This window comes from Chionomys nivalis, chromosome 26, assembly GCF_950005125.1.
Source record: "Chionomys nivalis chromosome 26, mChiNiv1.1, whole genome shotgun sequence".
In the NCBI taxonomy this organism is placed as follows: Eukaryota; Metazoa; Chordata; class Mammalia; order Rodentia; family Cricetidae; genus Chionomys; species Chionomys nivalis.
Window position 1 is genome coordinate 35,938,809 of NC_080111.1, and position 25,548 is coordinate 35,964,356.

The window sequence follows — 25,548 nt, forward strand, 5'->3', positions numbered from 1 at the left end:
ACTCTTGTAGACCAGGCTGGTCTCGAACTCACAGAGATCCACCTGCCTCTGCCTCCCGAGTGCTGGAATTAAAAGCATGCAGCTGTCTAATTAATTCTTTTTCTTTTTTTTTTTTTTTTTGCAGACTGGATGTGAGATTTATTACTGAACATGATTTGGTAGGGTACAGGAGAGCACCGTGAAATCCCTCAGTAGTGTAGGGCTCGCCACTTGTCCAGGGGACCACGATTAGGAATATATTTGACCCCACAGCCATCAGGAATGAGTCGCTTCTCAGCAACCATGTCTTCAAATTCATCTGCATTAAACTTAGTAAAGCCCCATTTCTTTGAGATGTGGATTTTCTGGCGGCCAGGGAAATTGAACTTGGCTCTATAAAGAGCCTCAATCACATGTTCCTTATTCTGCAGCACAGTGCGGATGGACATGATGATCTGGCCAATGTGAACCCTGGCCACTGTGCCCTGGGGCTTCCCAAAGGCACCACACATGCCTGTCTGGAGCCTACATTGGAGACAGCATTGAGATCAAAGACTTGAATAAGCACCAGAAAATTGTCTCCAAGGTCCTTTAGGGCAACCCATACAGGCAACAGGCTGCATACACTACCAAGAAGGCTGCTGTATGCAACCATTGCACACCATGTCTAATTAATTCTTAAAGGGAGAAACTGACAGTCAAAATGCCAGACTCATGGCAAATCTCAGGGGCATATCACCCCACTAATTTGGCCAAGGTAAAAGAGGTTCTTCAGGGGCAAGTTAAAATATATGTTTCTTAAATGTTTAATGGAGGTTTACAGGCATTTTACCCAACCTCTAAAGGTCAGCAGGCAGTGGTAGCCATGGCCTTCATAGGACAGTCAGCATCAGATATAAGGAGAAAGTTACAACAAGTAGATAGGTTGCAAGATTATAGCTTGCAGAATTAGGGGAGACAGAGAAAATGTTAAATGAGAGACAGAGAAAATGAGAGAGAGGCAGGAAGCGAAAGAAAGAGAAATGCAGGAGGCAGAGAAAAGAAAAAATAGAGGGATCATAAACAAGAAAGAAATTTGACTAGAAAAAAAAAGACAGGACTCAGACAGATAGGGAGCCTGGACAACAGAAGATCAAAGACAAATGAAGATGGACAGAGGCACTTCTTGGAAAAAGGCCAATGTCCTTATGGCAAGAAAAAGGACATTAGATTCCTCTAGAGATTTTCTAAGGGACACAGGAACTGACCACTTTGTGCTAAAACAACTGTTAAACAAACTGGACACCTTACAAACTATAAATTTGGGAAAAGAACAAATAAATGACTCGTTCCTCCCTGATCACCCCTAAATGTATGATCAAAGCCTTTTGTTGACCAAATGAGGGACTTTGTTTCCCCGCTGTTTTCAGTTCTGTAGGAGATGCAGGCTGCTTGTCTGCCTGGGCCTCCACCACACCCTCCTCACCGGGATGACCACCTCCTCCTGCCACACCACCAGAGAAATCCTTGCCTCCTAGCAACTGCCTTGGTGCCATGCTTGCCCTAAAGCCTGCATGAGCCCTGGCTGCTCACCCTGCAGTCTCGCTCCCCTCGCACATGTCAGACTGTGATAGAGCACTCACAATGCTACCACAGGTGCCCTCCTGCACTGGGCTGCTGCTCCTGTGCCCTGCTCACAATGATGGACTATGGATCGTACCAGCATCTGCAGAAAGGACAGGTGACTGGCAGAATGGCAGACCGAGCTGTGCCAGGCAGAGCTGGAAATTATGGCGACGCTTGCCTGGGGCAGAAGGCTGGGGGTCTGATCCAAGCAGGTATACAAGACTGAAGGTAAGCGGAAGACAGGGGCAGCAATGGTGGACAGGAAGCAAATGATCTGGGCCAGTAATCTCCCTGAAGGGATGTCAGCCCGACCAGAAAGCAGAACTTGTGGCTTTGATACAAGCTCTACAGATGGTAGAGGGAACGTCTACACTGACGGTAGGTATGCTTTTACCACTACCCACATACAAGGAGCAATATACAGACAAAGAGGACTGTTGACATCTGCGGAAATTTTTTTGAGCCTCCTCGAGGCCACACAGTTGTCAAAGAAGATAGCCATCATACACTGACCAGGACTGGGACAGCCAATGTAATGGCTAAGAAGATCATAAAAGAAATCTTCCCGAGGTTTGGAATACCCAAGGTAATCATGTCCGATAATAGACCTGCCTTTGTTGCCCAGGTAAGTCAGGGCATGGCCAAGACATTGGGGATCAATTGAAAATTGTGCTTACCAACCCCAAAGCTCAGGTCAGATAGATAATATAAATAAATTTCTAAAAAAGAAAATTTACAAATGAACAAAAATTTGCTCTAGAGACCAGCAAAATGACTGAATAGACCTCCCTCCCTCTGTCCTTTGCTGGGTTCAAAACACTCCTGGGCGATTTAAACTCACTACTTATGAGATCCTATGTGAGGGCTGCCACTGCTCACTAAGGCAAATGAGTTATATAATCCTGATGCTGTTCTTCCCAGACTGTTATCTGCCCACTGAAAGGCCCTCCTGATCATCCAAGCCAAGGTGTGGAAGCCTATGGCTGCTGCCTACCAGCCCAGACACCCAGAGATCATCCATTGGTTATTCCATATATATCTGGAGCCATCAGTCCCAGAGCCCTAAACCTTCCTGGAAGGGACCCTATACCATACTCCTTATGACAATCACCACTCTCAAAGTAGATGAGATTGAATTTGGATCCACACATCTCACATAAAGCTGACACCTCCACAGGACGACTCAGGACCCTCCAGATAAAAGCTTCAACACACCCAAAGCTAAACTAAGAACTCTTAAAAAAATACCAAACGAACTCTCCCCGGGACTCTTCCCTACATGTAGACATTATGACTGATATATTTGTCTGGGGGGGGGGGCGGAATGTAAGCGAACTTGACAAGGCAGGGGAGCTGAACTAGCCCCCTCCTGCAGGGGCCCTAAGCACCACACCAAGTCCTAAGGCCCTGCCATTTGTCAGCCTCCACTCTAAAAACACCAGCTAGTTTCTTCCTAGTCCCAGGACTGTAGAAAATACCAACTCCTGACGTTCATTCGTGAACAACTCAATACTACCCAAGTTTTAGTACTGACCCACCAATATCAGGCTCTCAAGAGAGACCTCAGAAAATCTCAAGATTGGGATTTGACAAAAGAACAGAAGGGAATGAAAGACTCTAAATGCATTTCTAAGCCCCCTCAACCCTAAGACATTTTTCTAAAACCTTACCCTTACTCTTGGAAACGGGACAGTCACCCCCACACACACATGCTGGACTGCTTATCTTCCTATGTCCTTGTGAATAATCTTCAAACATAACTCTGTTCTGGGAATTTAGGCAAAGACAACCCACAGATGTTGACTCAGTTCCTGATGTATTGATTTAGTCACTAGAACAAGGTCAGGAAGACCACAGAGATGCTCTCCCTTATCACCTGACCACGCAGCTATTCTCCTGCCCTGAATAAGCCAATCCAATAAGTTGGAAAACAACCTACAATTTCTTCCCTTGTGTCTGTGGCTTTTTTCTTTAAAAGATAGACTGTAACAGCTATCGGATGTCCTTCATATTCTGAACCTGAAGGGTCCTGCCATGACAGAATAAAAATCCTCTTGCTTTTGCATCAATTGTGGCTTTGTGAGTGGTGTCTGGAGCAACTCCTCCCTGAGAATTGGACTTCTAATCCAACAGAGTATAAATAGAAAAATTAGAAACTAAAAGTTTAAAAATTTAATTTACTAAAAATCACAGTATATTAGTCAGGGGTCTCTACAGTCATAGAACTTTTGGACCAAATCTCTCTCCATCTATCATCTATCTATCTATCTATCTATCTATCTATCTATCTATCTATCTATCTATCTATGATCACATGGGGATTTTGGGGCGAATAACTTTCAGAGTGCAGTCTAAAAATGGCTGTCAGTGAAAGGAAGGTTCAAGAATCTAGCTCAGATACACAAGACTGGGTGTCTCATCTGTTTTGTGTATATGCTGGAATTCCAAAGAAGTAGACTTCAATGACAATGAAGGAATACCTGTGCTGACAAGGTGAGGGAATGCAGAAATTTTGAAGACCCCATGACTGTACAGGAAATTCACATGTGACAAAACACTAGGCAGATCCACAGGAAGTGCATACACGCACCCAAACAAGGAACAACCTATTTTGCTGAGCTTCAGGAACACTCCTCCTTTGGAAAAGTCACTGTCATACCTGTCTGTGTTAACTTTGTGAAGCCATGATTCTTCCCTTTGAAGTGGGATTTGCTCCCAAAACACCTCAGCAGTGTGACTTTTGCGGAGCAATGGTGTGGCCTTGCTTCCCCACACCAGTGGACTTTAGAGTGATAACATTCATTCCTTTTTCTAACAGTCAAATTGACATTTGTCAGTCCCAGAAATTTACCGTCTAACAGACCACATAGAAATTTCTATAGAAGGCAGGCATTGAGCAGTAAGACAGCATGCCCCACCTTTGCTAAAAAACAAATCTGGGCATTCCCAAAATTGGTTATCACAAAGAGATTAAATAAGGAGAATGGGTGAATTGAGGATTTAGGCAAGTTTATTAACTTTATCTAATGGTTTGGAATGTCAGGTACTTCCTCTTGAATGCTAGTGCTTTCTTTCCTGGGTCAGGTCACCTGCTCAGGAGTCCTGCTTTGTCTGGTTCTACCTGCCTGTTTTTATCATTCTGATATGCCTATTATCATTGTTCTTGCTTGAGGAATATTCCAACTATGTCTGTAAAGACTAGAAACCTCATGGAGACCAGCCCTTACTCTTACTCTTCTCCTCACTACTTCTACTTCTTCCCCTTACTCTCCTTTCTTCTCCTTCTCCTTCTTTTCTTTTCTTTCCCCTTCTTCTTCACTTCATTTCTTTCCCCTTGCATGAAAAATAAAGAAGACACAGAGGTAATGTACTTAAGTTTAACTTTTACACTCAGGTCCTTGCCTGCTGTACACATCCAATTCTAAGCACTCTGGGGACACTGAGGCTGGTACTCAAGGCCCCCTGGTAGAGAAAAATAATTCCCCATCTTTCTTCTTCCATTGTCCTTCCAGCAGAAAGTGTGATAAAAATTAAAGGTGTGCCTTCTAGCTTCGAGGTCTAGATCAAAGTTGAGTGTCATCCATCCTTACTATTTGTATCATTGGCCTGTTTTCCTCTTCCCTTAAGGAACAGATCACAACTGTGCCCTCCAGTTTTGAATTGTAGTTCATTCCTGATATAATAAAGCTGAAAACCAAGAACAACTGTCATATTCAATCCATTGTCAATATGACATACAATCATATCACCTTATTAATTTCCAAATGAAAATCAATAACCGGGTTGTAATTATGACTTAACATAACATAATTATGTCAAATACAAATGATTATATATTTAGAATAGTGGCAATGTCCCTTGGAGGATATCATTCTAGTATCTCAAACTTCTGATAACCACAAATATTTTCATTTATTTATTTATTTATTTATTTATTTATTTATTTAGGTTTTTTGAGACAGGGTTTCTCTGTGGCTTTGGAGCCTGTCCTGGAACTAGCTCTGTAGATCAGGCTGGTCTTGAACTCACAGAGATCCGCCTGCCTCTGCCTCCCGAGTACTGGGATTAAAGGTGTTCGCCACCATCGCCCAGCAATATTTTCTTAATTGATGTTGCAACATATGATAAGGAAATTTAAAGGACATAGAAATAACTTTAGAAATGCATTATCAACAAAATACAACAGGTCTATAAGAGCTAGTTCCAGGACAGGCTCCAAAGCTACTGGGAAACCCCCATCTCAAAAAAAAAAAAAAAATCCCCGAGTGCAGGGATTAAAGGTGTACCACACCACTGCCCGTTTAAGATGCTATTTTTCTTCAGAATCTTACTAGGTATGGGATGTATCTTCTACATGACCTCCCCACCCTATCTTTTTTTAAACTTTTATTGTCCAGGCCAGTCTTTCTCCTCCCTCATGATCTTCACCTTAGTACCCTGTCAGTGTAGAATGACCTCCTGTAACAGGTCATTGGCGTACTTAAGAGAATATTTTGAGAATACTTTTACCTAAATATTTAGACTGGCAAGTTGCTTGTTTCTATTTCAGTTGTTCAAAGTATAATCTGGACCATTATTCTAAGGGATACTTATGGATAACAGCATATATTGAATGCAAAATCTGTCTAACCTAGCTCCCCTTGAGAATTGGACAGAGATTAATGCATAACATCATTAAAGAGACTTCTCTTTATTAATCTTTTTTGGTTTTTTGAGAGAGGGTTTCTCTGTGGTTTTGGAGCCTGTCCTGGAACTAGCTCTTGTAGACCAGGCTGGTCTCGAACTAATAGACATCCACCTGCCTCTGCCTCCCAAGTGCTGGGATTAAAGGTATGTACCACCACTGCCTGGCTTCTTTATTAATCTTCTAAATGTGTATTGTGATTTCTCAGTAGAAAGGCATATTAATTCTAGAAGAGCTGCATTTCCATCCCAATAGAAATATTGTTTCTGAGACAACCTCTGTTATGTTGACTCAGATGGGCTTGGTCCCCATCTGTTGCTTTCCTGGGCAACCTTGAGTGTCCTCTATATTACACTCTCAAAGTTCTTAAATGACTGTACCAATTCACAGTTTTAAAATTATGTATTTGCCTGGGACTGGTGGTGCACGCAGAGTCTATAAGAACTAGTTCCTGGACATGCACCAAAGCTACAGAGACACCCTGTCTCAAACAAAACCAATAAATTAAAATAAAATAAAATAATGCATTTGAGCCATGTAGCTGACTGCCCAATGCAGTTGAAGGAAAAGGATTTGCATATGGAGCATCTCTTCTGTTCTCAGACCACAATAGGAAGAGTAGATTACTGTGTGCACTGCAGGGGGCACAGCATAGGCAGTCAGCTGTTGGAGCCATCACTATGGAAAAAAGCCTGACTGAGGTAGCAGGAGAGGTTTGTAATTGCCCAGGATGTATAAATTAATGTCATGTGAATAAACACAGACCAGATTGTGTGGGTGTCCAGATTAGAAAGGTTATCTTGAGTCAAGGAACATTGAATTTGCAATTAGGCAACTATCCTCTACAGATATGATTGATTTTTTTTATTGATACTTACTGAGCTCTACAATTTTCTTTGCTTCACTCCCTGCCTCATCATCCCCCCCCTTCCACCCTCTCCCAAGGTCCCCATGCACCCAATTTGCTCAGAAGATCTTGTCTTTTTCTACTTTATACTTCCCATGTAAATTAGATGTATGTAAGACTCTCTTAGCATCCTCATTTTTGTCTAAGATCTGGGATTGTGGTTCGTAGGCTGGCTTTCTTTGTTTCATGCTTAAAACCACCTAGGAGTGAGTACATGTGATAATTATCTTTCTGTGTCTGGATTACCTCACTCAAAATAATGTTTTCTAGCTCTACCCATTTTCCTGCAAAATTCAAGATGTCATTATTTTTTTTCTGCTGTGTAGCACTCCATGGTGTAAATGTACCACATTTTTCTTATCCATTCTTCTATATAGGGGCATTTAGGTTGTTTCCACATTCTGGTTATGACAAAGAAAGCTGCTATGAAGATAGCTGAGCACATGTCCTTGTGGGGCTATTGAGCATCCTTTGGTTATATACCAAAAGTGGTATTACTGGGTCTTGAGGAATGTTGTTCCTAATTTTCCGAGAAATTGCCACACTGACATCCAAAGGGACTGTATCAGCTTGCATTCCCACCAGCAATGCAGAAGTGTTTCCATTTCCCCACAACCTCTCCAGCATAAGTTGCCATTGGTGTTTTTAATCCTGGCCATTCTTTTAGGTGTTAGATGGAATCTCAGAGTTGTTTAGATTTACATTTCTCTGATGACTAAGGATATTGAACATTTCCTTAAGTGTCTTTCAGCTATTTTAGATTCCTCTGTTGAGAGTTCTCTGTTTATGTCTTTACTCCATTTTTTTATTGGATTATGTGATCTTCTGGTGTCCAATATCTTGAGTTCTTTGTATATTTTGGAGATCAGACCTCTGTCTGGTGTGGGGTTAGTGATGATCTTTTCCCATTCTGTAGGCTGTAATTTTGCCTTGTTGATCATGTCCTTTGCTTTACAGTAGCTTTTTAGTTTCAGGAGGTCCCATTTAATTGTTTCTCTCAGTGTCTGTGCTGCTGCAGTTATATTTCGAAAGTGGTTCCCTGGGCCAATGCCTTCAAGTGTACTTTCCACTTTTTCTTCTATAAGTTTCAGTGTGGCTAGCTTTATGTTGAGGTCTTTGATCCATTTGGACTTGAGTTTTGTTCATGGTGATAGATATGGGTCTATTTTCATTTTTCTACATGTTGATATCTAGTTATGCCAGCACTACTTGTTAAATCTGATTTCTTTTTCCATTTAATATTTTTTGCTTCCTTGTCAAATATCAGGATTTTGAAAATATGTGGATTGATATCCACATCTTCTATTCAGGTCCTTCGGTCCTCCTGTCTGTTCTTATCTCAATACCAGGCTGTATTCAGTACTCTACCTCTGTAGTAAAGATTGAAGTCAGGGATTGTGATGCTTCCAGAAGTTCTTTTATTGTATAAGATTGTTTTGGCTTTCCTGGTTTTTTTTTTTTGTTGTTGTTTTTTCATATGAATTTGAGTACTGTTCTTTTGAACTCTTCAAAGAATTTTGCTGGGATTTTGATGGGCATTGTATTCAATCTGTTGATTGCTTTTGGAAGAAATATGATCCATCTTGCTTGACAGAGTTATGTTGGCTTGGAGATGTGAAAAAAAAGGCCATTGCCTAACTCTATGTGTCAGGTTACAGATCTCAGAAGTCAACAACATATGTAAGGGCACCATCAATCTATCACTTGTTAATGACATACCCTCTCCTAGGGAAGGGTCTACTCTTTTTTTAACGTCAATATAGAAAATTTTATTTACTCTTAAAAGTGCACTCTTTTAGGTTTTTTGAGATGGGATTTCCCTGTAGCTTTGGAGACTGTCCTGGAACTTGCTCTCTTAGACCAGGCTGGCCTCAAACTCACAAAGATCTGCCTGCTTCTGCCTCCTGAGTGCTGGGATTAAAGACATGCACCACCACTGCCCAGCTAAAACTGCATTATTATCATCACTTTAATAATCACTTTTGGGGGGGGCTGGAGAGATGGCTAGAGGTTAAAAGCATTGCCTGCTCTTCCAAAGGTCATCTTTTCAATTCCCAGCAACCCCATGGTGGCTCACAACCATATGTAATGAGGTCTGGTGCCCTCCTCTGGCCTGCAGGCATACACACAGACAGAATGTTGTATATATAATAAATAAATAAATATTTTTTTAAAAAAATTCACTTTTTGGTATCAATTTCAAATACTTTCTTTAAGTGTATTGCTGCTGTTATCTCTATTTGTTTCTGTTCCCCAATGTTTCTTTTCTTTTTTTTTTCAAGACAGGGTTTCTCATGAACTAGCTCTGTAGACCAGGCTAGTCTCAAACTCACAGAGATCCATCTGCCTGTGCCTCCCGAGTGCTGGGATTAAAGGCATGCACCACCATCGCCCGGCTTCCTTGTTTCTAAGTCATTGATAGTTTCATTTCATTTCTTTCCAGTTATGTTGATTTCTATATAGAGCAATATCTCCTGTACTTTAGGCTTGCCTCATGCTGTGTAATTGAGAAATTTTTTTTTTGTTTTGTTTTTCGAGACAGGATTTCTCTGTGGTTTTGGAGCCTGACTTGGAACTAGCTCTTGTAGACCAGGGTGGTTTCGAACTCACAGAGATCTGCCTGCCTCTGCTTCCCGAGTGCTGGGATTAAAGGCGTGTGCTACCACCACCCGGCGAGAATTATTTTGGACACCTAATCCTGCCTCTGCTGCCCAGTTCTGAGAAGAGAGTCCTGCAACTCCTTCCAGCTTTGTCCTTCACTAGTCAGAGAGAAAGAAAAATAGAGCAGTTAATGAGTGTCTGCTATTCATTCTGGCTTTTATTGGGGACTTAGAAATGAAGAGGGATTGGTATAAGAATTGAACTTAATGACCAACTTTGAAGCTGGTGGAGACACAATGCAGGAAGTGAGTGGTTGGCCTGAGAATAAGAGCTTTCCTCCTTCAACTGAGATTACTTATGTGGAATCAGGTAGTCAATTGTTATGCTGTATGATTGTCCTGGTTGACCATTGTTTACAGTCCACAGACAATAGCAATCTGGGTATGGGACTGACCTTATCTTGAAACCCAATTGTGATGTTTAGAGTAGTTCATCCATAATAGATGATCTGGGTAAATTGTTGTGTCCCTGCTTAACAGGAGTGTTACTTTTCTGGATTAAGATCTTCATCTTTAGGGAAAATACATGATAAATATTTATTGTGCTCTAATACAAATCCCTAGTCTCTGGAGCATATGGCCTTTAGCCTATTTCAACTTTTCAAAATATTTTTTGAGATTAAAACTACATCATATTCACATTGTCTTTGCTCCCTCCAAGCCCTAACATGATCCTGATTGTTTTCTAATTGATGGTCTGTTTTTCTTTAACAACAGTTACAAAGTAACCACAGTTACACAGTAACAGTAGTTACTTTATGAATGTGACATGTGTTTGTCTGCAGGATTTTCCATCTCTGAGGCAGTGGGATGGCTGCAATGGAAAGTGAGTATGCAATGAAATGTGCACACAAAGGACCCTGTACTTTGGGTGAGGAACAGAATGTGCTATAGGGGAGTGGAATAATGTGTACTAATTACAATCTTTCTAATCTAGGCCCCAGTCTGCTGGGCTGGGAGGGCAGAACTGGAAGGACTGTGCTGTCCGAGTCTTTTGATTTCTGACCCTCTTATAGAGGAGCTGCTAATATTGTGAGGCCCAGCTAGGTGGCCCTAGCCAGTGGGGAATTCTGGGAAGGGTTAGAAATGGGGATTACTAGTGGCAGTTATTGGGTTTTTTCCATGTTTCTACTCTGTCTCTGCAGTAGGAGTAGTAAGGAATATCACAAGCTATACCATGGTGAGTGTTGGGTGTTCAGGTCTGTTTAACTGTCATTTCTGCTGTGACTTGAACTGATCATGAGGCAGACTGTAGCTATGTTGGTCCAGGTGGTTCATGTTGGCAGTGTCCCTTGTCCTCTGAGCCTCCCTGTATATGAATTTATTGGGGGCAGGGGAGACTCTGGAAATTCAGGATATGATGGTGATTGTCCAGAGTACACACATGGACACTGCCCTTGGTGTGCAGTGGGAAGAGAGATTAGAAAACTGAAGGTCTAGATTCCAGAAATTCTCAATATTGCATTCCAATGTCACATTTGTGTTATAAAGATTACAAAGAGTTTAGAAACTGGTAGGAAATGATGATATTGATCTTCTAGCAATGCATGATTAGAATGCTTTTAATGTGATGCTGCCACTAGATGCAAAGGTGTGATCCAGTGAGGCTTAGTTCCAGGGGACAAAGGGGCTTCTGATCTGCAGACATTTCTCAGGAGTGCATTGTGTTGGGCAGGTAGATAGAGAGCATAATTCATATCTTGGACCATAATCCATGTAGGAGAAAATAAATTTTAAATCATTTTTCTTTTTTTATATAAACAACTTTATTCATGAACATTAATTAAAAAAAAACCCATCCCTTTTAAATGAGCTTAAAAAAATAAACAATATCCAGCTCCCACCTCCTGAAACAACAACAACAAAAATACACTGCAAAACTTCCCGAAACAAAGTAGTGTATTTCCCCAAGGGTAAGTGTTATTTACACTGAATCCACTGGAAATGAGTTTTTTCCAATACAAAAACCTGCAAAGAAAGATACTCAAGACAGAAAAATAAACAAAAAAGCAAACAATAGTTCTCCAGACAAACTAGAGGAGCAGGAGCCCCTAGGAAAGAAAAGCAGAGTTTGCCTAGACCTGAAAGGACAGGAGAAGGCAGGCAGGGTCTGCAAAAGGCAGGGAGAAGATGAGGGAAGGAAACAAGCTGAACAGATTGGTGCCCTTCCAGAGCTCTGGGTGAAAAAAAGCCCTTCTACCACCCATGCCCACCTACCCTTGAGCAGGCCCAAAGAGAGTGAAGTGGAGCAGGCAAACAGGGAGCAGTTTGCACATTTGAGAAGTGTCTATATCGAATCTCCAGAGGAAACATGTCACCAGTGCTCCAGTCCCTGTGCCTGGCCTACTACACAGAGTAGGTCCCTCCACAGTTAGTTATGGGATTATCCCCATTCCACAGTATATCTTTTTAAAAATAAAAAAATTTTCCACCGGGCGCACGCCTTTAATCCCAGCACTTGGGAGGCAGAGGCAGGTGAATCTCTGTGAGTTCGAGACCAGCCTGGTCTATAAGAGCTAGTTCCAGGACAGGCTCCAAAGCCACAGAGAAACCCTGTCTCGAAAAAAAAATGTCCATCTTCTGTTTTTCTTTCTTTTCTTTTAATTCTTTTTTTTCCCCCCAGAATCAAGACCGGGAGCTGTTGTAATTGGCAGTTCGTGCACGGTATTGGGCACATTGGAAACCCATCTGTTGTGCTGAAGGGAATCACCTTAATCTGTCTCCCTCTAAACAGGGAATCATCTAAAGCCAGGGAAATCCTCACTGACTCTTTGTCTAATAATTCTACGTAGGCAAACCCTTTGGCAAGACCACTGAATTTGTCACAGACTGTAGCAGCACGGTTGACTGAACCACAGCCATGAAAGTGAGCCTCCAACTCTTCTTCTGTTGCACCATAGTGCACATTGCCAACATAGATGGAACTGGCATCAGCCTCCATCTTCTCCTCTAGAGACGTGATTACTGAGCCAGCATTACCTGGGGTTGTACTCTTAGTCATCTGCTTCTCTACCTCATTTTGTAGCTCCTTTAACTTCTCATCCTCTTCCTCTATCTCCCGGACTCCCTGAAGCTTTGATCACTTTTAGCTCTGGGCCCTCAATGGTGCTGTCCCTGGGGTTCACCTTCAGTAGTCCTGACTCTTCCTCCTGCTCCTGCCTGCCAGAGACTCCCCAGGTGTGCCCAGAACCTGTAGAGGGGAACACAGGACCAGTGCTCTTTGGGAAGGCTGTTCCCATGGTCCCCTGCACCCCTTGGTCTCCTTCCCAGGCTCCCCAAAAGCCCCAGACCCACTGCTCAGGCACGAATCTCCAACCACCTCTTCCCCCACTACTCCTTAAGTCATTTTTCTAGGTTGTTTGGGATTGGGCATCAGTGGAGCAGCATTTATCTGAAACCAGAAGAAAGCACAAGGGGCTGGAAAACCATCACAAGCAATCTCTTCTGTTTGCAAAGAGAACATCTATATCATGAGACTTCTGTCTTTGGAAGACATATTAGTATCTGGAGGTCAGAAACAACAGTTTAAGTGTTACTTTGAGATGACTTTGTGAAAGTTGTGAAGTTTGTGTTTATTTAATTTCTGTACACATATAACCAAAGGTAGCTGGGTAACATTGGTCAAGATTACACTTTTCCTTGCCTAAGTATTCTTTGGTGTTTTGATTAAAAGTTGACTATATACTTCTGTGTCTACTTTTGCCTTTTTATATGCTTCCCCTTAATTCTTTCACAAAAATTGTGCACATTTTTATTTATGTATAATTGTGGAAAGTATAGAATTCATTATCCATGAATTTTTATACTACTTTTTCTGTAATCTAACTGTAATCTAAATATATTATTGGTTATCTTTAAAATAATGGGCCTTCATCAATTTTATTCAGAAAATTTCTAATTTTATCAGGTCATTATTGTTTTTTCAGAAAGTTTCTGTTGAAAGACTGCTTTTATTCATTTTAGATGTTTGCCTCTTTCCATTTCCTGGCATTTATGTGTTTTCCAGTTGTTGCTCTCTTCATATTTAAATCTTTGCTTTTTAAGTGTTGGTATGATCAATACATAATACTTTGAGCCTTCTGAGTGTTTCTACTGTGAATATTGGTTTGTTATCTGTTGTCCAGTTATAAAATGGTGGAAACATACACAAAATCATAATTTTTATAGATCATGTTCATAAGGATCATCTTTTTCTTCTTTTTTATGTTTTGTTTTTCTTGTTTTTATTAATCTGAGAAAGACTTGACTTACTGGATAAGAGCTTTTTATATTTTTTTTATTAATTTTTTTTAATTAAAAATTTCCATCTCCTTCCCGCCTCCCTTTTCCCTCCCCCTCCCCCCACTCCCCACATCCCATTCCCCTCTTCCTCTCTCTCCAGGCCAAAGATCAGTCAGGGTTCCCTGCCCTGTGGGCAGTCCAAGGTCCCCCCCTCCATCCAGGTCTAGGAAGGTGAGCATCCAAACCAGCTAGGCTCCCACAAAGCCAGTACATGCAGTAGGGGCAAAACTCAGTGCCATTGTCCTTGGCTTCTCAGCAGCCCTCATTGTCCACCATATTCAGTGAGTCCGGTTTTATCCCCTGCATTTTCAGTCCCAGTCCAGCTGGCCTTGGTGATATCCTAATAGATCAGCCCCACCGTCTCAGTGGGTGGGTTCCCCCCTTGCGGTCTTGACTTCCTTGCTCATGTTCTCCCTCCTTCTGTTCCTCATTTGGACCTTGGGAGCTCAGTCCATTGCTCCAATGGGTCTCTGTCTCTATCTCCATCCATTGCCAGATGAATGTTCTGTGGTGATATGCAAGATATTCGTTAGTATGGCTATAGGATCTGGCCATTTTAGGCTCTCTCTCCTCAGCTGCTCAAGAACCTAGTTGCGTACATCTCTGTGAACCCCTGGAAACCCTTCTAGAGTCAAGGCTCTTGCCAATCCTAAAATGGCTCCCTTAATTAAGATATATACGTCCCTGTTCCCATATCCACCCTTCCATTATCCCAACCATCCCATTCCTCCAAGTTCTCCCTATCCTCCCCTTCTCACTTTTCTCTCCCCATCTCCCCTTTCCCCCATCCCACCCCACCCCCCAGTTCCCAAATTTTTGCACAGCAATCTTGACTACATCCAATATCCAGTGGGATAACTATATGTTTTTCTTTCTTTTTTATTTTTTTGAGACAGGGTTTCTCTGTGGTTTTGGAGCCTGTCCTGGAGCTAGCTCTTGTAGACCAGGCTGGTCTCGAACTCAGAGGTCCGCCTGCCTCTGCCTCCCAAGTGCTGGGATTAAAGGCATGCACCACCACCGCCCGGCTTATATGTTTTTCTTTGGGTTCACCTTCTTATTTAGCTTCTCTAGGATCACGAATTATAGGCTCACTGTTCTATATTTATGGCTAAATCCCAATTATGAGTGAGTACATCCCATGTTCATCTTTTTGGGTCTGGGTTACCTCACTCAGGATAATGTTTTCTCTTTCCATCCATTTGCATGCAAAATTCAAGAAGTCATTTTTTTTTACCTCTAAGTATTACTCTAATGTGTATATATTCCACACTTTCTTCATCCATTCTTCCATGGAAGGGCATCTAGGTTGGATAAGAGCTTTTATGTGTCAGAGCAGGTGGCTCAGCACATATTCGTTTTGTGGATGACTTGAATTCAGATACCTACATGCTAGTTGATAGGTAAATGGATGAAGCCCGTGTGGGTCCAACACAGATAATTATTTTCCCTAACTGGACTGGAATGGAGTCACGAGGAATGATCAGACACAACTTACAGGGTCATCCTTGTAGGGCAAGATCTCTCGAAGATCTCTTCTTGTTTGTTATCCAAACACCTTATATATCATCACATAAATTGAATGGGAAAACACATTAGGCTGTGTCCCAGGCAACCAGGTGAATGGACTTTTAGTCACGTCCACATCTACCTGTACGCTAGCTGTCTCATAGGCCATGAATTAGTATCTCTATAAGACTTGCTCCAAATTACCAAGAAATAAGCACCAAACATCCTGACCAGTTTCAGCCAACACCTCTCCTCAGGAGATCTACATTTCTAACAAAAGAAGAAAGGAGCTATATATCCTTGCTATTGTTAAGCAGAGACAGCTTGTCTGCTGAGCCACGTGATCAGCTCAGACCGGGCCTATGGCTTTTATGCCTGGCTGCTACACCATACAGAAATATGGGCCTACAGTTAATAAATCTCTAATATTTCCAATTCAGCAAACTTCCTTTCAGTATGTCACCTGTTTGTGTGTGTGTATGTGTGTGTATGTGTCTGTGTGTGTATGATATTCTCTATTATGCACAAACACAAAAATAGCAGTAACCTTATTTTCAAAAGTGCTTGGAACTTATAGAGCAGTTGGAGTAAAGCAAGTTGCTTTATATGTACACTGATTCTTTAAAAATTTGTTCTCTTGACATTCCATTTAAAAAGATTTCATTTCCTCACTGTGATGCAGACTTCAATCACCAATTGTAGGAAGCAACATGGTAAGTGATCCTAACAGACATCATTTTCTTTATCATAAGAGAATGAGATGATTTGAGTAATCAAAAATATATTCTGTAAAGTGAAAGCACCAGAAGACTTCAAGAGAATATTGTAAATTTTGGTGAAACAGCCCTTTTCACCAAACCCATTTTGTATTATTGGTAAAGGAGAGAACAAGAGTCTACAGGATGCATGATGGCCAGTGATTTCTTGGGAATTGATTTTGATTAGAATCTTACAATTCTTCTTTAAGAAATATATATATATATATATATATATATATATATATATATTTGTGTTTGTGTCTTGTTTGTCAATGGTGCCATCTATATTGTTGATTTTGTGAACCATAATTTAATCATATCATTCATTGTTTTTGAAAATGATGGACCTTCCCCAGTTTGTACTCAGAATATTTCTTATACTCTTTGGTGATAAACAGTTCTACATTTCTCTTCTTGATCTCAGATGCTTGCTTCTAATTATTTTATTTTATTTTTTCATTTATATTTTAATAATAAAGCATGCCTGAAGATTATAAAGTAAAACAGATGCCATGGCCAGCCTTACACTCCAGGCAATACTAACACACGCCTTTAATACCAGTAGTCACACCAGTTTGTTGTAGAGTCAATGCTGGTGTCTCATATCTTTAATTCTATCACTAATGAGTTGCAGATAGGAAGTGACATGTCTGGGCAGAGAGAGGAATATAGGGTGGTATGAGAGAGGAGCTGAGGTTTGAGTGGTTTGTAGAAACAGCATTCACTCTGAGGACTTATAGAGACAGGATACCCCATTTAATCAGTCTAGCAAAATTCACCTAGGGGTTCCCTTGGAGGGGATGGTGAGGCTAAGGAAAAGTTAGATTAAGAGAGATGAAGACAGAATCATAGGTTAGACCTAGAGGATGAAAGGTCAATAGAAAACAGCCTGAGTTTATTTCTCAGCCAGCATATATACTAAACACAGTCAAAAGGCAGATGACAAAGCAGTACAATCAGCTCCCCACTTCCCTGTACTGTGCTTAGAGGCAGCTCAAACCTGTGCATTATCTGATCCAGCTAAGCAGCTTCTAATCACTAACAAGGAGTGACCCTGGCTGGCCTACGCTAGCCCAAATCTTAATAGAAAAAAATGGACTCTTTCAGCTGGGTAAAATGCTTTTTCTGTTGGCTAATGCAGATATTACTCACAGCCCTCAAGGTTACTGGAAGAAGTACAGCAGGCATGCTTGAACTCAAAGGGCTTCCTTAAGTCTGAAATGACTCCAGATGATCATTATGATTATTAATATTATGGCAAAAGGGATATTTGTTGTTAATCTCTCCCAAGAAATTACTGCAAGCACTTTGCCAGTGTTTACTTCCTGTCCATAATGATTCAATTTTAACATTAGTAAAACAGTCTATAATTTAACCTTGGTTAATTCTTGCTAATAGATGAAGTTTCAATTTTCTTTTTAATATCAACTCAGATTTTTTTCCACATAACTTTATAGCTTTTAGTCTGTTTATATGGTAAAAATATTGATTTTAAAATAATATCTTTCCTCTGCAATAAAATTTCTATTGGGGAATGCATAGAGGTTAAAATGACTAGAATGAAGACCATGAGGTGGTGGCTTAGCCTTTAATCCCAGCACTTGGGAGGCAGAGGCAGTTGGAGTTCGTGACCAGCCTGGTCTACAAGAGCTAGGAGTAGTACATGTTCCAAAGCTAAAGAGAAAGCCTGTATCAAAAAAAATGTCTTGAATGTAACCAAACTTCAGATCCAAACAATCCGTATGTGCGTCCTTTAATTTTATTTCCACTTAACCAATTTTTTTTCTCTGCTTTAGATGATAATTCTCTTTGACCATTTAAATCTTTGTCACCTTTTATAATTTGGTTCTAATTACTGTTTTGAATATTTTACCCAAATAGTGGGATATAGATGGTCAATGCCTTGCAGCAATTTCAGAAAATTATTAAGATTCCACAAATAATCTCTCCTAATTTTTAAATTTAGGGCTCAAACTTTTGTAAAAGCATTTTACATGCTGAATAATTAATAGAGTTTCCTTTTTGTATATTTTAAGAAGTAATTTTTAATCCCCAAGGAGACAAAGCTTGCTTTACTTCAGCAAACATTTTCTCTAAATTATGTTCATTTGAATCATCTAATAAAATTTTATATAATGTTGAAAATATACCTAACTTGAGTATAATTTCAATTATAATAAGTAACAAGCTACTAACCTGCAGTATTTTATATCCTAATTTGTTTATGATAAAACTTTCTGAGACTAGAAATATTCATTGCATGTTTAAGTGTGTTGTATTAGGTAAAATATCTTGAGTAAGAATGTAACATCATAGACAGTATGTTTTAACAAAAATTATGTCAAGTTTGTATCAAAAGAAAGCATCCGGGGCTGGAGAGATGGCTCAGAGGTTAAGCGCATTAACTGCATTTCCAGAAGTCCTGAGTTCAATTCCCAGCAACCACATGATGGCTCACAACCATCGGTAATGAGATCTGGCGCCCTCTTCTGGTGTGTGGGAAGCAGAATGTTGTACACATAATAAATAAATTAATTTTTAAAAAATTTAAAAAAAGTCGGGCGGTGGTGGCGCATGCCTTTAATCCCAGCACTCGGGAGGCAGAGGCAGGCAAATCTCTGTGAGCTCGGCACCAGCGTGGTCTACAAGAGCTAGTTCCAGGACAGGCTCCAAAACCACAGAGAAACCCTGTCTCGAAAAACCAAAAAAAATAAATAAATAAAAAATAAATAATAAAAAAAGAATGAAGCATCCATAGCTATATCAATGTAAAATGTATAAATAAGTAGTTACTTTTAAAATTAATTTTAATGGCCTACCCTTTTATCTCATCATATATACATATGCCACTTTATTTTTTTAGAGCAGATTCAGTAATCTACACTTTTATCCTATTATTTCATTGGGTGACTTTTTTTAGGTGGATGTATATTTATGAGTGTATAGTGGTAGAAACTGGCTATGTCCCTCTATAAATCCAAGCATATTGTTAAAATAAAATTTTAGAGCTTTTGTTTCATGTGAGGAGCATGGGACAGAAAGAAAAAAGAATTTAGATTTTTTTTCACTTTTCTTCATATCTATTTTTGTCTCTATTGTACATGCCTTTGAATATATATGTCTGTATATGTCTATATAAATAGTGTTTAAGTTTTCCACAATGAACAATGAATTTTCCTGCAGTAATTTTTAAATTTCCTGGTAGAAGATAGGGCCCCACAACAACAACTCAACCTGATTGATATTACGTCAGGATAATAATAGCACTAATACATGATCTGTTTTCAGTACCAGCTGCTCAAGATGGTCCCATCTTGGTTAGCTGAAATGGTACATTTTTTACAATGTTCTGGATTGACCTCCTTATAGGATGCTCAGAAAAGCCTTACCAAATACTAATACTATTTGCAATTATACCAGACAGTAATCTTGGAACTTAACCATCATTTTATTTCACAGAATCCCAAAGAAAGACCATTGCCCCCATGACAGCTGGAAGTAATTCTAAAAGGCTACATCCCCTTTCCCAGCAAAGTTTGTCCTGAGGGTTAGGGACATCATTTAGGGGTTGATGATAATTGGTATAGGATTGTGGGTTGGAGGGGAAATTTTATAGGGTGAGGGATCTCTTTGAAAAAAAATGGGAAAATTGGTTGAAATAATAGATTACTGTGAGCTTACACACACTAATAATAGTGACTAATAGAGTGAATGCTTGTGAGTTATAATTTATAGGCAATTGTATTTGTATAGATTCTTATATATTGATAAAATGTTAAATCATATTGAATATTATATGCATTCATGCTTCTACCTCTGCTTAAAATATTTTATATATTGATATATATTTATCATATTGCAATGTACATTTCTACCACTGATCAAGATACTTATACATTGTTTACACTTTGAGGTCATTGTCCTCATTTGTTGCAAGTTGGTTATTATATAATATTCTAATATGAAATCTTAGTCCTTAAGTTATAGAGGTATTAAAAATTATAGATCAATAGTCATCTATGTTTGTCATACTTATAGTGAGAATAATCAGGTTCTTTAGATAAATAGAGATTATATTCTGCATAGATAGGTAATCTTCAACCACTTCAAAGAACTATAAAATATGGCATTTAACTAACTTAGGATTCTGTTGAAGTGAGGCACTATTGCTCCTGGTAGCATTGATCTATTCCCCCAGAGAATGTTGAGCACCGAAAAAATTCCACTTGGAGCTTGTTTTTTTTTCCTTGACTAAACTGTCTTTTGGACAAAAACATGCTCATGCCTCAACTATTGACAAGATAGATGGTATCCGAATATGGATAAGCAGGTCTGTTAAATCTTGACAAGACAGGGTAAGATGGTTTTGAAAAATTCCCTACCTCTGAAAATGATCTGTCAGTTATACTAGGTCTTAGCAAAGTTGGTTCCTTCAACTTTGCAAATGAGACTTTGCATGATTGCCCAGGTAGCCAGTTATCTCTGTAATTTGTTGCACATTTTGAAAGTTGCTTAATTGCACTTCCTGCTTACTCAAGTAATATTTCCCTTCTTGGATTCAATGGGGTTGAAGACTAGATAGTTGTAGTTACTTTCCTCTCATGACTTGTCCAAATTATTTATTAAACAAGAATTAAACTAGTTAGGATGGGATAATTATTGAATATATGGTTCTTATTGTATATAATTTTGTATTGGGCTTAGAACTCTCTTATTTATACAAAAGGGGGAGATCTTGTAGAAAGAATTACAGCCAGTGGTTCCCCACCCATTGGGGTGTGGCATCTTATACTATATTTGCCAATGTGGAGCATGAGTTTGGCCTCTTTTCTGGCTGTGTGATTCAGATTCTGATCTCTGTTCAAGCATAAGATTCTGATTTGTGAGTTCATCCCTAAATAAATATACATTTATTTCTCAATTCTAAGCTGGTGTTGTATTTCTTTAAAGCACCCTTCTTCAAGCAACATTAGATGTGAATCAATGAATTGACTAAATGCATTTTTCCATTGTTGACCATGAACTAATAGTAACCGGGTTCACAATGTACTTGACTGAATGAACAACCTCCCAGAATAGATCATGTATTTGAACAAGTTTCTCTCCATAGTGGTTTTCTTTCAATTTTCTGTGAATCTTTAGTAGGAGAAGAAGCCCTTCTAGATGAAATTCCTCATTGTATCCTATGAATCTCAATACCCTCAAGTAATTTCCTGACATTTAAATCTACTGTGTTGTGTTTGACATTAATCAGCCAGCTTCCTACTTATACTGAAAGGCTTTTAACATCATTATAGGCTCGATCTTTAAATCACATAAAATATAGCAGAAACAGTTGTTATTCAGTGCTCAGGAGTTTGGTAACCTGCTGTTTTAATTGTTTTGTTTGCTTATCTGAGTAACTGTGTGGCTCTCAATTCCAGTAACTAAAGGGAGGCATCATTACTGCCTCTATTTGTTTTTATGTTATTGGATGATGGTCCTAGAATGTAGGTATTTTTTATGTCAAGTATATGATGCTGTGCTGAGGTTCATAATGTCTTGAATTTTAAAAATTGACAGAGGGCATCACTCTGATTGCCAGGATGCCATGTATTCATAACATTAATACTGCCTGAGTATTCTGAGTCATTAACACTGGAGTGAAAACAATTCTTTGTGGGAAGTTCAATAAAAGTCTTTCAGTTCTTTCTATTCCACTGTTTGTTTCATTCTGGTTTGCAATGGAAACAGGGTCTTAATGTGTATTTCCACCTCTCCTGGACCTGAATGCTTAGACTTGACTGACATTCAATTCAGAGACAAATGTTCCCACCTCTGTTTTCTGAGTGTTGTGGTTAAAGGCACAATACTTCAATACACACAGTTTGTCCATCATTTTTCCCTTTCTGTAGTCAGTAATTTTTTATACAATTTTCTCAAGCATACAATGTACTGTTAATCTTTTCTCTGTTTCTCTCCCTACGAATAGATATTGCTCTTATAAGGTGGTATACCATACAAAGGGTAAAGAAATAAAAGAATTTACTCTCCTTTTAAATTTCATTCTAAAGTGACTGTCTATGTCATGGAATAAGAGTGGGTAACACCAGAATCATACAACTGTACTTTCAAAGAAGTATGCATTCCAATGCTGCCACTGTCATGCTTACATTGTACACATGTGTGGTATATTTTTGAAAGTAATGACCTATGATGATGTGCATATCAACTTAACTAAGGAAGAGTGGAATTTGCTGGATGCTTCCCAGAAGAATCTCTACAAAGATGTGATGCTGGAGACCTACAGGAACCACAATACTATAGAGAAAAATAAATGTCTTTCATGTTTCAAAATATGGAGACAACTTTTCCTTGGTTTATGATGTTGTTCTGTAATTTTTTTATTTGTTTTTATTTTGTTTGTTTGTTTTTGTTTGTTAGTTTTTCGAGACAGGGTTTCTCTGTGGCTTTGGAGCCTGTCCTGGAACTAGCTCTGTAGACCAGACTGGCCTCGAACTCACAGAGATCCGCCTGCCTCTGCCTCCCAAGTGCTGGGATTAAAGGCGTGCGCCACCATCACCCGGCTGTTCTGTAATTTGATTTAGAAAGAAGGAGAATGAGGTGAATAACACAGTGATAGTTCTTAGGATAATAAGCTAATTATTGCACAATGTAATATAACATACATATTCTGGTACTGTATTTTAGGATACATTTGGGAAGACTATAACACTGAAGAACATTGTCAATGTTGTAGAAAGCATGCAAGGTAATTTTCTTGTGCAAGTTTATAACAATGTGCCTCTGATGAGTTTGTAATGTGTTATGACACTTTTAAACAAAACAACAGTGTAAATAAGCACAGATTTAAATGCATTAATGGTTATTAAATTCTCACAAATCCATATAACTCAAATTCCTGTATGCGAATTGCATTTGCAAGGCATCCATTTAAGAAAAAGTCAAGGAAGCAATGAATAAACAGATTTCACCATTAGCCATGAGAGCTATATTATACATCTGCCAGTCCATTTGTTTCTTGTTACTCATGACAGAAAATGTATACACATTTCAGTGATGATGAATATAGCTGCAAAACTTTCTATTAAATCAATAGCCCATGGTAAGCCTTGCATTACTCATATACTTTTTGTGACTGTGTTAAGTCTAATGAAAGCAGCTGTTGGAGTCAAGGATCAAGGGGCAGATGTTGTGGAGAAACCTTAATATCTATACCACAAGTCTGTGAGGAACAGAAAGTCAAACCGTGAGGATTCAATGTGGAAATCTTTTATTGACTATTCTTCCTTTCCTATATATATCATATGTTACTCTTGACACAAGAGTATGAGCATAGGGATATGGAAAGATTTAGCATACCTCTCCTTAAGAACAATTAAGAAGATAAAATGTAGTTCCTATGTACAGTATTTTTTTTTTTTTTTTGGTTTTCTGAGACAGGGTTTCTCTGTGGTTTACTTGTTGAATTTGATCAAGAATATAAAGTTAATTCATTTTCTACCATCATTTTTTTAAGATTTATTTATTATGTATACAACATTCTGCCTCCATGTATGCCCACACGCCAGAAGAGTGCGCCAAATCTTATTACAGATGGTTGTGAGCCACCTTGTGGTTGCTGGGAATTTAACTCCGGACCTTTGGAAGAACAGTCAGTGCTCTTAACCACTGAGCCAGCTCTCCAGCCCCCTTCTACCACATTGTTAATACATAAACTCACATTATAAAAAAAAACACGATGAGTTCTAGGTCTGTGCAAATACTTTTAGGTGTCTTAGATCACTTAGCAAATGTATAATGATTCACAATATAGTAAAATTTATAAATGCAGTAAACTTAGTAAAGCACTGAGTGTATGCAGTTCTCTTCAAAAATGTAAAAACATAATAGAAAAATATAGGTATAGATGAAAAGGTAAACCAAGGCACAAAGGAATTTATCATCACAAATATTTTTTGAGATGCAAAATGACCCCTAATGGGTGAACAAAACATGAATTTAAACTAAGCTATAAAACGATAATGTTTGATTCCTTTTTACAATTGGAAAAAAATATGAACTTAATTCATATAGATATGAGGTTTAACAGTGCACTGAATGTGGTGAAGCTTTTACATGTGTACATTATCCTTGCAGAATTGAAAGAAATCAAACTGGAGTGACATTTTCCGTATATTCTCACCGTGCTAAAGCCTTGTCTTATAACACTCATCTTCTAAGGAATGAAAAAACACATACCGGAGAAAAATGCTCTAAAATTAAGCAATGTGATAAAACCTTTGTTTATCACAATCATCTTCAAATGCATAAAAGAACACATACTAGAGAGAAACCCTATGAATATAATCAGTGTGGTAAAGACTTTACTCAATACAGTGTTCTTTAAACTCATAAAGGAACACAAACTGGAGAAAAACCCTATGAATGTAACCACTGTAGTAAAGCCTTTGGATGTTATGGTATTCTTCAAGTGCATATAAGAACACATACTGGAGAGAGACCCTATGAATGTAATCAGTGTGGTGAGCCTTTGCTAACAACAGTGCTCTTCAAAAACATAAAAGAACACATACTGGAGAGAAACCCTATGAATGTAATCAGTGTGGTGAGGCCTTTACATGTCATTATCAACTTCAATTGCATAAAACAACACATACTAGAGAGAAACGCTACGAATGTAATCAGTGTGGTAAGCCCTTTGCATGTCATTATCAACTTCAGTTGCATAAAAGAACACATACTGGAGAGAAACCCTATGAATATAATCAGTGTGGTAAGGCGTTTGCCCAACTTGGTGGTCTTCAACTCCATAAAAGAACACACACTGGAGCCAGGCGGTGGTGGAGCACGCCTTGAATCCCAGCATTCAGGAGGCAGAGGCAGGCGGATCTCTGTGAGTTCGAGACCAGCCTGGTCTACAAGAGCTAGTTCCAGGACAGTCTCCAAAACCACAAAGAAACCTTGTCTCGAAAAAAAAAAAAAAGAAGCACACACTGGAGAGAAACCCTATGAATGCAATCAGTGTGGTAAGGCCTTTGCATGTCATAGTCAACTTCAAAGGCATAAAAGAACACATACTGGAGAGAAACCCTGTGAATGTAATCAGTGTTGTAAGTCCTTTGCTCTACACAGTCATCTTCAAAGGCATAAAAGAACACATACTGG

General features: G+C 39.2%; 1 non-coding gene and 1 pseudogene across 1 annotated transcript; both read right to left on the minus strand.

The window, feature by feature from the left end:
• Positions 1-552: 552 nt before the first annotated feature.
• On the minus strand, positions 553-688 carry LOC130867158 (small nucleolar RNA SNORA70). Its single transcript, XR_009056423.1, has one exon. It is a non-coding gene; the product is annotated as a small nucleolar RNA SNORA70 (small nucleolar RNA).
• An 11,772-nt stretch (positions 689-12,460) lies between these two features.
• LOC130866866 (polyadenylate-binding protein 2-like) lies at positions 12,461-13,074 on the minus strand (annotated as a pseudogene).
• Between the last annotated feature and the right edge of the window lie 12,474 nt (positions 13,075-25,548).